Source organism: Trichomycterus rosablanca, chromosome 14, assembly GCF_030014385.1.
Source record: "Trichomycterus rosablanca isolate fTriRos1 chromosome 14, fTriRos1.hap1, whole genome shotgun sequence".
Taxonomy (NCBI): Eukaryota; Metazoa; Chordata; class Actinopteri; order Siluriformes; family Trichomycteridae; genus Trichomycterus; species Trichomycterus rosablanca.
In genome coordinates this window covers 22,521,156-22,535,836 of record NC_086001.1, presented here as the reverse complement: position 1 = coordinate 22,535,836, position 14,681 = coordinate 22,521,156, and the positions used below count along the sequence as shown (strand labels likewise).

The window sequence follows — 14,681 nt, the reverse complement described above, 5'->3', positions numbered from 1 at the left end:
CAAAGCATAAACATGAAGAACTTTCATCACTGCTCAGAGTCTGGGAAGAGTTTTATTAAGCAGAGTAATCTCAAAGAACACCAGCGCATTCACACAGGAGAGAAGCCATATCACTGCTCAGAGTGTGGGAAGAGTTTTACAGTGCAGAGTCATCTCAAACAACACCAGCACATTCACACAGGAGAGAAGCCATTTCAGTGTTCAGAGTGTGAAAAGAGTTTTACTCAAAGCAGTAACCTTAAAGTACACCAGCGTGTTCACACAGGAGAGAAGCCGTATCACTGCTCAGAGTGTGGAAAAAGTTTTAGTCAACGATGTACATTCCAACAACACCAGCGAATTCACACAGGAGAGAAACCGTATCACTGCTCAGAGTGTGGAAAGAGTTTTATTCGAAGTAGTGACCTTAAAGTACACCAGCGTGTTCATACTGGAGAGAAGCCGTATCACTGCTCAGAGTGTGGAAAGAGTTTTATTCGAAGTAGTGACCTTAAAGTACACCAGCGTGTTCATACTGGAGAGAAACCATATCACTGCTCTGAGTGTGGAAAGAGTTTTGCTCAACAGGGTACCCTTCAAAAACACCAGCGTGTTCACACAGGAGAGAAACCATATTACTGCTCAGAGTGTGGAAAGAGTTTTGCTCAACATGTTAACCTAAAAAAACACCAGCGTATTCACACAGGAGAGAAACCATATCACTGCTCTGAGTGTGGAAAGAGTTTTGCTCAACAGGGTACCCTTCAAAACCACCAGTGTATTCACACAGGAGAGGAACTGTATCACTGCACCGAGTGTGGAAAGAGTTTTACTCAAAGTAGTGACCTTAAAGTACACCAGCGTATTCACTGTGAGATGTGAGATTCTTTTTTTATCATGGATCAACTATGTAACTTTACTGCAGCTTGTATTTAAATGAAAGGTTTACATTGCTGTCTTCAGGATTTCCTCTTTAGTGATATTTAATGTTAATAGCTGTTCTGATCTAAAAGATGCTGCTGCATTTGACCTTTAAAACTGAGAAGTGATTTGTGAGATCATTAAAATAAGTGAAATGTTTATTTTGTACTTTGGTTTTATATTATTTGTGCAAACATTTGTTTTATGCAAATTTAAACCTGTAATAAAAGATGAACATTTTAAAGGTGTCTTTATTTGCTTTAACTAAGCTAAAGTTTAGTTTAGGAACAAAAATGACAGTTTGTGTAGCAGGGCTGGACACGCCTCACTATTGAAGTGGAAGACACTCCTGCAAGAATGAAAATAGTAAGTAAGTACAATGTTTTTATAAAGCTATAAACCTACTTCCACTGACCAAAGTACACAACATTCATATGAATGAACAAAACACAGATCTCAAATAACACGAACCTGAAGGTCTGAACTTACATTGTAGAAAAGAAAAACAAGCCAGTAGCAGCAGTGTGCACATTAAACCATTTACAGAAGGGTCATTAAGTTTGGCAAATTGAAATAATGGCATGTTTCTGACTAGAATGAGAGGGGCAGTAAAAAGATCTCACCCTGTCAGAGACAACGTTTGAAGCCCAGGTCAATAGGACCTGCTAGTTAGAGAAGGCTCACTTGTTTGTTTAAGTCCAAAATGGGCGTGGCTCGTTATTATCGTATTAGCACCACGCTCAAACCAACTGAGCTAACCGGTCCAAGGGCAGGGCTTATACCCATATACCCGATTCTACACTGACAGCCCTTCAGTTATGGAGCTGCCACACAGAAACGATGGAGAGCTTTACTGTTGTTGAGCAGAACAGATCTTCGTGTGAGATGACCGAGGTTCATGTATTTTTCTTTTAAGAATAAATAAAAGCTGATGCTTTTAACCTCATACTTTCCTAATATTTTTATTCTACACGGTCTACATTGCAAGAATTCACTAAATTACACAGCAGTTCTCTTTTTTTTTTTTTATTTACTTAGTTTTTCCATTAACAAAATTGATTGTAAGCATTTATGAAGGTCATGCCACGTTCATTAGGTGAAATGAAGCCAGAATTAAAGATGGCAGAAGAACAGAGTGATATTCTTACTTTCAGTGATTAAATTACTCAGGTTAGAAGGTCCTGACACACAGCACATGCTCACCTGACTCTCTCAACCATGCTACCTTTAATCTTTAAAGAGGGTGTGGCCGATACAGAGATCGAATCCGCAACCTTGGCGTTATTAGCACCACGCTCTAACCAACTGAGCTAACCGGCCAGTTATTCACTTCCAACTCACTACAGAACAATCCAAGCCAAATCCACTCAGATTCATTTATTTTCCCCCTTTTTTATGCTGCACATCAGCTCACAAACTTTGATCGCTCGCTACTTGTTGACGTGCATTTTTGGACGTGGTATCATTATAGAGTTTGCATGTTCTCCCCGTGTCCGTGTGGGTTTACTTTGGGTGCTCCAGTTTCCTCCCACAGTCCAAAGACATGCAAGTGAGGTGAATTGGAGACACTAAATTGTCCATGACTGTGCTTGATATAAACTTGTGTAATTATACTGTTTATTGGCATAAAGTAAACGTTAGCAAGTCATGTGACTTGTGTCTACCATCCAGTGAAAGAGCTGTGGCGCAATCGGTTAGCGTGTCCGGCTGTTAACCGAAAGGTTGGTGGTTCGAGCCCACCCAGGGACGAGTATCTTTTATTGCACAACCTGCCTGTTGATCACACGGATATGAGACACAACAACAATGTGTAGTCCCTCAGAATAGTGAAAATAAGTAACTGAAAAACATCCAGTTAACAACAGTCCTACAAGTACAAATATCCACCTGATAAGTCACCGGAGACAGTGGAAGAACGTTCTTTTGGTTTCAGTAGATGTTAAATGAAGATACTCGCCCAACGTGGGGCTTCGAACCCACTACCCTGAGATTAAGAGTCTCATGCTCTACCGACTGAGCTAGCCGGGCTTAAGCAGCAGGTCAGAAGTCAGACCATCAGAGAGATGTAGGTTTAATTCACTAACATCACGACCAGATTAAGAACTAATTCACAGTTTACAAACAAACACAATTCAGAATAAGTAACAGAAACAGACACAGACTTACTGTCACTTTTAATCTACTACACAATTACTGAACCCGCTCCATTATGCTTTAACCCTCAGTGTATATTATCTGGAAACAGATGCTCTTCATATAGAAATATGCTTTACATTTGCTTGATGGTAATAACTCTTAGTGAAGTCTTAATGAACAATTAAAACATCAAGTCAGGTTGTTTTTAGTTCAATTGGGAAAACATTAACAGTAGCTCCTAAAAGTAACTTCCTACAATCCAGAATCTACACATACAAATCCTACATTCATTCCACAAAGTTCACAAACATGATTTAATGAGTGAAAACTTGATGTTTGGAGCCCCTCTGGTGTGTAGGCTGGTACTGTGTATCAGCACTACTTACTGTGTGCAGGACCTGAGTCGTATCTGCTCCAGTCACTGGTTGGCGGCATTAAGCTCAGTCAAGAACTTTAAGAAATATATAGTTTAGATAGTTCACACATACAGTCCCCTCCAAAAGTATTGGAACAGTGAGGCCAATCCCTTTATTTTTGCTGTAGACTGAAAACATTTGGGTTTGACATGAAAAGATGAATATGAGACAAAAGATCAACATTTCAGCTTTTATTTCCAGGTATTTACATCTGGATCTGATACACACTTCAGAAGATAGCACCTTTTATCTGAACCCACCCATTTTTCTTGTGAGCAAAAGTATTGGAACAGATCAACTTAAAACAGATTAAAGTGAATAAGACTTAATATTTAGTTGCAAATCCTTTGCTTGCAATAACTGCATCAAGCCTGTGACCCGTTGACATCACTAAACTTTTGCATTCTTCTTTTGTGATGTTTTTCCAGGCTTTCACTGCAGCCTCTTTCAGTTGGTGTTTGTTTTGGGGGTTACTCCCTTCAGTCTCCTCTTTAGCAGGTAAAATGCAGCTCTATAGGGTTTAAGTCTGGAGATTGACTAGGCCAGTCCAAAACCTTCCACTTCTTGCCCCTGATGAACTTTTTTGTAGTTTTGGCAGTGTGTTTTGAGTCATTATCTTGCTGCATGATGAAGGATCTCCAGTTTGGTGTCATCTTTCTTTAAATTAACAGACAAAATGTTTCTGTAGACTTCTGAGTTCATTGTACTGCTGCCATCATGCGTGACATCATCAATGAAGATTAATGAGCCCGTCCCAGAAGAAGCCATGCAAGCCCAAGCCATGACATTACCTCCACTGTGTTTCAAAAATGAGCTTGTATGTTTGGGATCATGAGCAGATCCTTTCTTTCTCCAAACTTTAGCATTTCCATCACATTGGTAAAGGTTCATCTTTGTCTCATCAGTCCATAAAACTTTGTCCCAGAATTTCTGAGACTTGTCTCTGTACTTCTTGGCAAATTCCAGCCTGGCCTTCCTATTCTTCTTGCTCATTAGTGGTTTGCATCTTCTGGTGAAGCCTCTGTACTTTTGTTCATGAAGTCTTCTGCGAACAGTTCATGAAGTCTTCACTCCTGCCCTCTGGAGGTTGTTGCTGATGTCACTAACAGTTGTTTTAGGGTCTTTCTTTACAGCACGCACAATGTTTCTGTCATCAACTACTGTTGTTTTCCTGGGTCTACCTGTTTGACATTTGTTACTTAGTACACCAGTGACGACGTTCTTCTTCAGGACATTTCAAACGGTTGTACTGGCTATGGCCAATATTTGTGCAATGGCTCTGATTGATTTTCCATCTTCTCTCAACTTTACAATTGCTTGTTTTTCACCCACAAACAGCTCTCTGGTTTTCATGTTGGTTACTCCTCTAACTATAAATGCACAGTCTGCACAGGCAAAACCCAAATCTGAAACTAAGCGTAGACATTCAGCGCTATTTATTGTTTAAATAATCAATGTAACAGGACACACCTGGGCAACAAAACACAGCTGACAGTCACATGTTACAATAATTTTGCTCACAAAAAAAATGGGTGGGTTCAGACAAAAGGTGCTATCTTCTGAAGTGTGTATCAGATCATAAAAGCTGAAATGTTGATATTTTGTCTCATATTTATCTTTTAATTTCAAACCCAAATGTTTTCAGTCTACAGCAAAAATAAAGGGATTGGCCTCACTGTTCCAATACTTTTGGAGGGGAGTGTACGTATACTAGGCTTGATCTAATAAGACCTCCTAGAACCAAGCAAACTGTACAGTTACAGCAAAGAGCTCAGGTTGAGAAGAAAGGAAAAGTCAAGCAGAGGACCTTCTGTGCAGGAGAAAATGTTCTTGCTAGGAACTATAGCAGAGGTTCAAAATGGGTTCCAGCCATTGTCGTAGCACAAACTGGTCCAGTCTCGTGTACTGTCCAAACAAGGAGTGATGAGACTTGGAGACGACATGTAGACCAATTACTGTCCTCAACTAATTCCAGCGATTACTTAGTCCAGGTGGAAACTCATGAATATATTCCGGACGTCTACTGCCAGGAATCAACTCCTGAGGATTCCTCACCTGAACTTTCAAAAGAACAGAATGTGTCAGACTTGTATTCGTCGACACCGAGTCCTGAACTACAAACTACTGTTAGTTTACCAGCAGGGCACTTATTAGAGCCTACCGGTCGTCGTTATCCATCCCGAATAAGACGACCTCCAAACAGACTGAATGTTTAGTTTATAGGCAAACCCATTGAGTTGGGGCAGAATAAACCCCAGGGTTGAGCCCTGGAAATGAGGCAGTCTACCCTCTTTCCTTAGTGTAGGAAAAACACTGTTGTTACTGTTATATTGTTATGTTGTTGTATTGTTGTTGCAGATATTTGTTACAAAAAGATACAAATTAGCATAATTGATAGAAGTTTACAGTAATGCAGTAGCATTGTACTAATAAGAGGCCATTGAAAGTAAAAGGGGAGGAATATGTTATGTATTATTGGAAACGCGTTTTGACCTTTACGGCGCTGTGTCAGTGTTAACCTGTATTGTAGTCCGTGAATGTGAAGTAAAGAAGCGAGCTGTGTTCTACTGCCACTCTGCCTCCGTCTCATATTATTAAATTGTTAAGCGATATTTTCATGACGATACAACAGATCCAGTTCCAGCAATGTAATTACATAACAATAAGAGCTGATTTTACGTGAAACTGGGTGTTAAATGAGAAAATCTTGTATGAATATTGTTTTTTGTTTAATATAAATCTTCCTTCTTTTACAGGTTTTGAATGTGGACAATCTGCTGGATTTAGTTGAAAGGGTCCAAAGTATATTAGTGGAGGAACTTAAGGACAACCTGTATCCTCCACTGATGGAGTTTGTAAACAATCAATTTCCTTGTACATCCACTAGTTCAAACCATAATGAGCCTGGACCCTGTGGAACCAGTCCCACTAAAGATCAGCAGCTTGAAACAGAGCTACGAGGGGAAAACTTGCCACCTAATAACACAGACATCATTGTGGACAGTATTGACCTGAGAGATCGTGAGATGCAGGTCCTGTTCAGTAGTGCCAGCAGCTTCTTCTATTTAACTTTTTTGTTACAAACCTGAAAAGATTTGCAAAAACGACATGAAAAGCAAATAACGTTAATGAGGGCTGTCATGGACTTTCCTCCAGTCACCTGACCTAAACCCCAGTGAGCAGTTATGGGGGTTATGCACACTCAGTAACATTACAAGATGCTCTTTGGAAAATTGTGAGATCATTCTGGGATGACATGGATCAAACACTGAGTTATTGTTGTTAATGTTATGCTGATTATTACATTTAAAGTGTAAACCAGAATCAATTTCACTAGCAGTTATCAGAAGTTCGGTCCGCGCTGAATGATGGGGGATCTGTTATGTTTTGGGTCTGTTTTAACTCCAGAAACCCTGGAAGGATCCCTGGCATTACTGACTCGTCAAAGTACCATGAGATTTCCATTTTTTTATTTATTCTCAGCATGATATTACACTCATTTGTCACAAAGACATTTTAATGACATTAATTATCAAGAGTACCAATCAAAGGCTTACATGTAACTGTAAGATACGTAGTTCATAGCAACACTGTCAGCATCATTTATTAATTAATTAATTAATTAATTAATTGTATTTTATAACAATATTAAAATGCAGGTTTCCTCTATAATGTCTCTAAATGTATTTCTACATTCCACTAGAGGGCAGTGGTGACACAGCTTTGTGTTCATTAGGGTTCAGAACAATTCAGCTAAATGAAAGCCCAGTTTGGTTAGAGATGGGTTACTGGCTGAACTATGAAAACCCGTCATTATCACGTCCACATGTGGATATTACACTGAATGTTATTGTCAGCATCTGCTCTGTCCTGGTCAGGGTCACGGGCTGAACTGCTGCCAGCGGCTGCCGCTTCAGCCTGGAGCTCCTGGGGGGAATGTTGTGACGTCACAGTAGGACTAAGCAAAGCATCAGGCACATTAAAGCTCATCTGATGTGTTTCTGCTTCAGTTCAGTGTTGAGCACGTCGAGGAACAGACACGAGAGAGCTGTAAGTCACATTAAATGTAGTTTAAACTGAATGATTTATTAGAAAGTACATTCTCTAGCAAAACATCTATACAGAGATTGATTAAAAGAATATAAAATCCTCCATATAAAATGGCTCCTGGCTTTGATTTCACTTATCACTAATTATTATCTATCATTCAATAAATCATAAACTGGTTAGGAAGTTTTGTCAGGTTGGATGAGTGATGTCTGTCTGTAAATTAACACCATCATGTTTTTTCTGTAATTAATAGAAGTCTTCATCAGCACCATGAAGAAACCAAAATGCTTTAAAAGCTTTTTCTCCCGCTCTGACTGCCGGGACGAACAGGAAGAGAGTGTAAGTGTCCAATACGACCGTCTCCGTCTAATAACAGATTAACAACCACCACTTGCCATCATCCTAGTAACTACCTAGCAACGTGCCATCTTGTATGGATCGTGTAATCTTTTACAGGTGACTGTGGACAATCTGCAGGATTTGATCGCAGGGATCCAAACAATTCTAGTGGATGAACTTAAAGACAACCTGCTTCCTCCACTGAAGGAGTTTGTATACAGTCGATGTTCTGCAAAAACCATCAATTTAAACCAGACCAGGAACCAAAACGACCCTGGACCTTCTGGACACAGTCCCATGTTAGAACAGCAGCTTAAAACAGAGATAGAAGAATGCACTGAGGGGAACATTGAAACCATCAGAAAGGCCCATGAAAGGGAACCAAGAGCAGAACTTCCAGAACTAATAGAAGAAGACTTTGTGGACAGTATGGACCTGAGGGGTCGTGTGAGGCAGGTCCTGTTCAGTAGTGCCAGCAGCACGCAGCAAGATAAAGTCAGTCAGGAACACCGCTGAACTGAATCAAAACTCCGGAGACGGTGAGCGTGATCAGGATTGGCTGACCGGGACATGAGAGTCACGTGACAGTCCGGGGGAGCATGGGAATTGTAGTCCATATAGTTAGAAGCAGACCGTGCCCCCTCCATCCACCCCCAATAACAAGAGGACAAAATCAAAGCTGAGCTGAGTGATTACTTGATGCCCCCCCAGTGTAGCTACTGATACAGACTCACTCAGTGGTGGAAACAGTACAGTACAGGCTCGTGTTCCTTTTAAGAAACCTGTAAAGAACTTTTTGTAGTTCTTTTCCTAATGTAAGGAGGCTCTGCTGCACATTATTTAAAATAAGAGTTGTTTGTGAGATATTCTTATAAAGGATATAGATAATTCAGATTTCTATTTTGTTTTAATTATTGTTAATTATTGTGATATTGTTTTTGTTATAAGTTTGAGTCCCTTGAAAGGATAATTATAGGTGGTGCTGTTACTATTTTTGCACTTCTGCAGTCTTTTAAATTACAATGCAAAAAAAAAAAAATTTGAGTCTTGTTTCAATTGCATTATACAAGAACAAAAAAAAAACTAAATCGTAATCAACAATCGGTTATCATTTTAAAATAATAGAGATTTTTTTATTTGGCAAAATCGCCCAGCCCTATTTTAGTCGACTGAAACTAAAACTAGACTAAAACTAAAACAATTCAGATGACTAAATTATGACTGAAACTAAATTACATTTTAGTCAAAAGACTATGACTAAAACTAAATCAAAATTTGCTGTCAAAATGAACACTGACGTGTGGTTCCATGAGTAACCCAAAAAATAGGTCCAGACCTTTAACCATACAGGTTTCTGAAGGCTTCTGCTAACGGTAAAAACAATCAAACCTTTTAAGATTTGAGCTTTTTTCCAGGAATAAGAAGGTTCGAGAGCTCTGGGAGGTCTTTCTGGGTGAGTAGGAGATGATGAAGGTTTGATATCTATGCAAGGTTTAAGTCTCTATTCACAGGACCTCACAGGACCTCACCGGACCTCCAGGACGTCACGATAGCGTAACGGTAGTCCGCAGGTCAACGAGCATCTCGATCCGGAAGATGAGGAGATTCTTCTTACAGTTACCAGCAGCTTCTTTGTTTATTAAATAAATAAATTGTTCAATAAAGACGTGAACTGTACCATTGTCTGTGTGTTATTAGCATGTTTTTAGGCGTCTGTGTGCACAGACTTTGATAGGACACCCAAAAGACGGGTATGATACCGCTTGAGATGCATCTCCAATTTAACTGGAGGCCACCTGTGGTCAATTGGTTTGATTGGATACGATTGGGGATTGCAGACACCTGCTTATACGAGGTCCCACAGTCCACAGTGGCCATGGGGTCAAAGGAATCGTCTGCAGACCTCAGAGGCATAGATCTGGGCAAGGGTACAGACCACCAACATCCATAAATGGAAGAAGTCTGGCCTGGCCGGGAGGTGAGCAGGAACCTCCGGCGTATCCTTGTGGAGACGTGAGAACCTTCCAGAAGATCAACCATTTGAACTAGGTGCTAAAATGCACCTAGAGGTCTCTCGGACCACGAGAAACACATTATGTCTGGTGGAGACCAGGCACCCGGCTAATGCTGCACCTAATGTAAAGCATGGTGGTGGCAGTCCTGATAGAGGGGAAGATGAATGCAGCTGATCCGTCCTGCAGTGCTTATATATTTTATTTATTTGTATTAAACAGCACTGAAACACACTCATGTTAGGACGACCTTTTGAGGTTTTCAGTGTATTTCACTGTGCACATTCTTTGAAAGTAAAATTGTTTTATTTCATTTATTTTTGTTTATTTAAAATAACACTATTAAACCTACATCTCTCTGATGGTCTGACTGATGAGCTGTCTGTTCCGACATACTGCTTAAGCCCGGCTAGCTCAGTCGGTAGAGCATGAGACTCTTAATCTCAAGGTCGTGGCTTCGAGCCCCACGTTGGGCGAGTATCTTCATTTAACATCTACTGAAACCAAAAGGACGTTCTTCCACTTTGGACAGCCGGTCTCCGGTGACTTATCAGGTGGTTTTTTGTGCTCGTAGGACTGTTGTTTACTGGATGTTTTTCAGTTACTTATTTCCACTATTCTGTGGGACTACACATTGTTCTTGTGTCTCATATCCGTTTGATCAACAGGCAGGTTGTGCAATAAAAGGCACTCGTCCCTGGGTGGGCTCGAACCACCAACCTTTCGGTTAACAGCCGAACGCGCTAACCGATTGCACCACAGAGACACAAGCACTGCTTTTTCATTGGACACAAAAGTCACATGACTTGCAAACATTTACAGAGGGTTAATTAAGTTTGGCAAATTGAAATAATGGCATGTTTCTGACTTGAATGAGAGGGGCATTAAAAAGATCTCACACTTGTCAGAGACAACGTTTGAAGCCCAGGTCAATAGGACCTGCTAGTTAGAGAAGACTCACTTGCTTGTTAGTTTAAGTGCAAAAGGGATAGTGGCCCGTATGGGGATCAAACCCATGACCTTGGTGCTATTAGCACCACGCTCTAACCAACTGAGTTAACCGGCTGGTCTTCATGGGCAGGGCATGTACCCACATACCTGATACACTGACAGCCCTTCAGTTATGGTGCTGCCACACAGAAACGATGGAGAGCTTTACTGTTGTTGAGCAGAACAGATCTTCATGTGAGATGACTGAGGTTCATGTATTTTTCTTTTAAGAATAAATAAAAGCTGATGCTTTTAACCTCATACTTTCCTAATACTTTTATTCTACACGGTCTCAATTTCTTTTAGTCTTCTGCCATGTGCAGTGCAAGAATTCACTAAATTACACAGCAGTTCTCTTTTTATTTATTTTTGCCATTAACAAAATTGATTGCAAGCATTTATAAAGGTCATGCCACGATCATTAGGTGAAATGAAGCCAGAATTAAAGATGGCAGAAGAACAGGGTGGTATTCTTACTTTCAGTGATTAAATTACTCAGGTTAGAAAGTCCTGATACTCAGCACATGCTCACCTGACTCTCTCTCAACCATGCTACCTTTAATGGTTAAAGTGGGTGTGGCCCGTACGAGGATCAAACCCTGGCGTTATTAGCACCACGCTCTAACCAACTGAGCTAACCGGCCAGTTCATCTAGACTCTGTAGATCTTTGTACATAATTCTACACTAAACTTTAATTCAATTTAATTTTTTTAACAGGAGAAATAACTCACATCAGCATTTTATAAAGGCTTTCACAAAGCATTAACAAATTGAGACGCGTCCTGGAGCAGCTGAGGTAAACGCTACAGACTCTATACTACCTGATTATCAGTTTTACCTCACTCACTTTTCATTTTCTTTATTCTTTCACACTATTGTAAATTGTTCCACACTAACACACCATGTCAGTGTCACTGCAGTGTCACTGCAGTTCTGAGAATGATCCACCACCTAAACAATGTGACCATTGAAAAACAGAGTAAAAGCAGGTAGAGAAATAGATGGACTACAGTCAGTAATTGTAGAACTACAAAGTGCTCCTATATGGTAAGCGGAGCTGATTAAATAGACTACACTGATCATCCATAACATTAAAACCACCTCCTTGTTTCTACACTCACTGTCCACTGTGTAGTGTGAACTGAACAAAGATCTGAACACAGTCGTGTAGTGTGAACTTGGTATTAGTGGTTAAGGTACTGGGCTAGCGATCAAAAGGTTGCTGGTTCAAGCCACACCATTGGTGAGTTGTCACTGTTCGGTCCCTGAGCGAATTGGTTCTTTGCCTTGTAGAGCTTCTTTTCCTTAAGTGTCTGTGACACCTTTACTTCCTCTGTATTGTGTCCACATTCCAGTTCCCAGTTTGTTCCCAAATCTCACAACTCAAATTCCCTCAAAATAAAGAGCAGCATGGAGAGCAACTGTAACTGTAATCTTCTATAAACCTTTTACTCTTATTCTGCCTGCGTCCCAACTTTATATAGCAATCAGTGAAATCATTGGAAATCTTTTATTTTGGAGAATAAAGACGCTAGAGAATGAATGACTCACAGTTTCTTCTTTTTTTATTAAATTTTTACAGAACATCAGCTTTTTACACATCTGGATCTGGTCCACAAAGTCATCCGGGCGTTGTCCTGATGTAAAGACATCGTCTTAAAGGCAGCAGGTCTCTCAGAGATCCTAATACATGCTTCCACATCGGTGGTATCTTCACACGTCGCCGATGTCTTGGGTCCTGACGCACCTCCACAAGTACACAAACTGTGAACAAACATTAAAAACACGTCAACCACCAGACATGCATCCCTGACAGTTAAATAAAGGTTCTAATCAAGGTTGGCCTTTAGATGTCCTCTGTTTCCAGCCTTTCATGAAACCGTTGGAGGCTCCGCCATAAAAGCGTCTCCAGTGCAGCAGCCAGGGCTTCAGGTTCTGCATACAAAGACTCGTCCAGAGTGAAGATTTCATCCAGGAAGCTCAGCATCTCAGTCTGAGAGAGAAACAGAAGAAATAACAGATTACTAGCAGACAGTTCTATTCAAGATCATTCATGGTGTAAAGAACACACACCTGAAGATGGAATAAATAACACGTTCAGTCTATCTGGGCGTAACACACGAATAGATGAGAGCAATCAGCCGGTCCAGAAAGAGCCTTCGTCTCCGGTACTGCGTCAACTAAACAATGGTGTGTTTAACTACACTTGTAGGGCAGCACAGATTAATTTTAGACTCTATAGAGCACAGACTCTCTTACTGAGATGATCTGATGCACCCTCGCTCTTCCCAGAATTCCCAGCAGCACCAGCTCAAAGACGATGTCTATAAAGTTGACGTGCTGGATCTGTGAGTAAAAGGAAAATAGATTTTCTATTAGAACGGTAGGACTGTGGTTCTGACTGATGGCGTAGTCGCTATGGGTACCGCATGGGTGGCATCCGGCAGTCGACACATATAGTAGTAAATATAGTGCCAGTTTCAGACTGAGTCAAACTCACCCCGATCTGCGCCAGCTCCACTTTGGCCCACATCCGATTAGTACGATTCTCCAGCATCTGTATCAGCCGGTCGTACCTTTGCTGGAAGACGCGCAGATCCTAGGAGAGAAACGCTCAAGACGTTATTAAATCATTCGTACATCACTTGAATTATTTAATACGTGTTTTTCTGCCGTGTTACCCTCTTTTTTGCAGCCGCCAGTATGAGTGTAAAGATCTACACCGTCTGGACCTAGTCTTCCGGTTACTCATCAAACCACCCATGCAGGAGGATCTGCCCGAGGGTGAGACGCTTGCTGGGCTTCTTCTTGAGGCATTGTTCGATCAGATGGCAGCAGGCTGGCGAGTGCGACAATGCAGATTTAAATTATACGGTGTTTAGATCTGAAGAAGATACACCGATCAGGCATAACATTATGACCACCTTCCTAATAACGTGGCCTCTATTGATCGGACTCGTTTGTCCAGCACATCCCACGGACGCTCGGTTGAATCGAGATCTGGGGAATCCATGGAAGAGTGGACATGGTCCTCAAATGCTACGTGTCAGGAGCTACGTGTCAGGAGCTACGTGTCAGAGTGACCCAACCCAAAGTTTCCCAGCAGAATGTTGGCAGAACTTCTTCCCATAGTGCATCCTGGTGCCATGTGTTCCCCCAGGTGAGCGACGTGGACAGGGGTCACCATGGGCATCCTTACTGGTCTGCTGCTACCTTTGAGCTACAGGAGCTCTTCTGCTGGATCGGGCCACACATGCATCAGCGAGCCTTGGCTGCCCATGACCCTGTCACTGGTTTACCACTCTACCCTCCCTGGACCACCCCACCAAAGTCCAAACCAAAGTACCCGTCCCTCATTGGTGCACAGTTACCTGAATATGTGTAGTACGGAGTGTCCCTCAACAGGTCGCCGCATCCGAAGTCGATCAGCTTCACCTCCAGCGTCTCCGTGTTCAGAAGGACATTCTGGCGCTTAATGTCCCTGTGCAAGACACCGCGATCCCGGCAGTGGAGCACCGCCAGGACAACCTGCCGCATTACATGCCGGGCAAACTGCATCCTCAGCCTACCCTTCTTGCGCATCAGCTGGTAGAGGTCTACGCAGGGGACGGGCCGCTCCAGGATCAGGATGCAGCGCTCGGGCGTGTCGAACCACTCCAGGAGCTTCAGCACGTACGGGTTGGCGGGCGGCCTGGACACCATGCGCATCAGGGCCACCTCGACGGGGAGCAACTCTGTCTCGCCGGGCTGATGGTAGAAGAGACAAGAACAAATGATTTAATGTATATCCAGTCTATACGGTATTTACTTCATCTGAAAGGTAAAGTCACTTACAAT

At 41.7% G+C, this 14,681-nt stretch overlaps 1 long non-coding RNA gene, 2 other non-coding genes and 1 pseudogene across 3 annotated transcripts; 2 read left to right on the top strand and 2 right to left on the bottom strand.

Annotated features, from left to right (window-relative positions):
* LOC134326206 (zinc finger protein 208-like) overlaps positions 1 to 14,681 on the top strand; it is a 339,536-nt pseudogene that overhangs the window by 154,356 nt on the left and 170,499 nt on the right.
* On the top strand, positions 10,257 to 10,329 carry trnak-cuu (transfer RNA lysine (anticodon CUU)). The gene has a single exon. It is a non-coding gene; the product is annotated as a tRNA-Lys (tRNA).
* trnan-guu (transfer RNA asparagine (anticodon GUU)) lies at positions 10,546 to 10,619 on the bottom strand. Its single transcript has one exon. It is a non-coding gene; the product is annotated as a tRNA-Asn (tRNA).
* Positions 12,392 to 13,756, bottom strand: LOC134326995 (uncharacterized). Its single transcript, XR_010014665.1, has 5 exons — positions 13,526 to 13,756; positions 13,345 to 13,443; positions 13,104 to 13,190; positions 12,918 to 13,024; positions 12,392 to 12,837 (listed from the first exon to the last, which is right to left on the bottom strand). It is a non-coding gene; the product is annotated as an uncharacterized LOC134326995 (long non-coding RNA).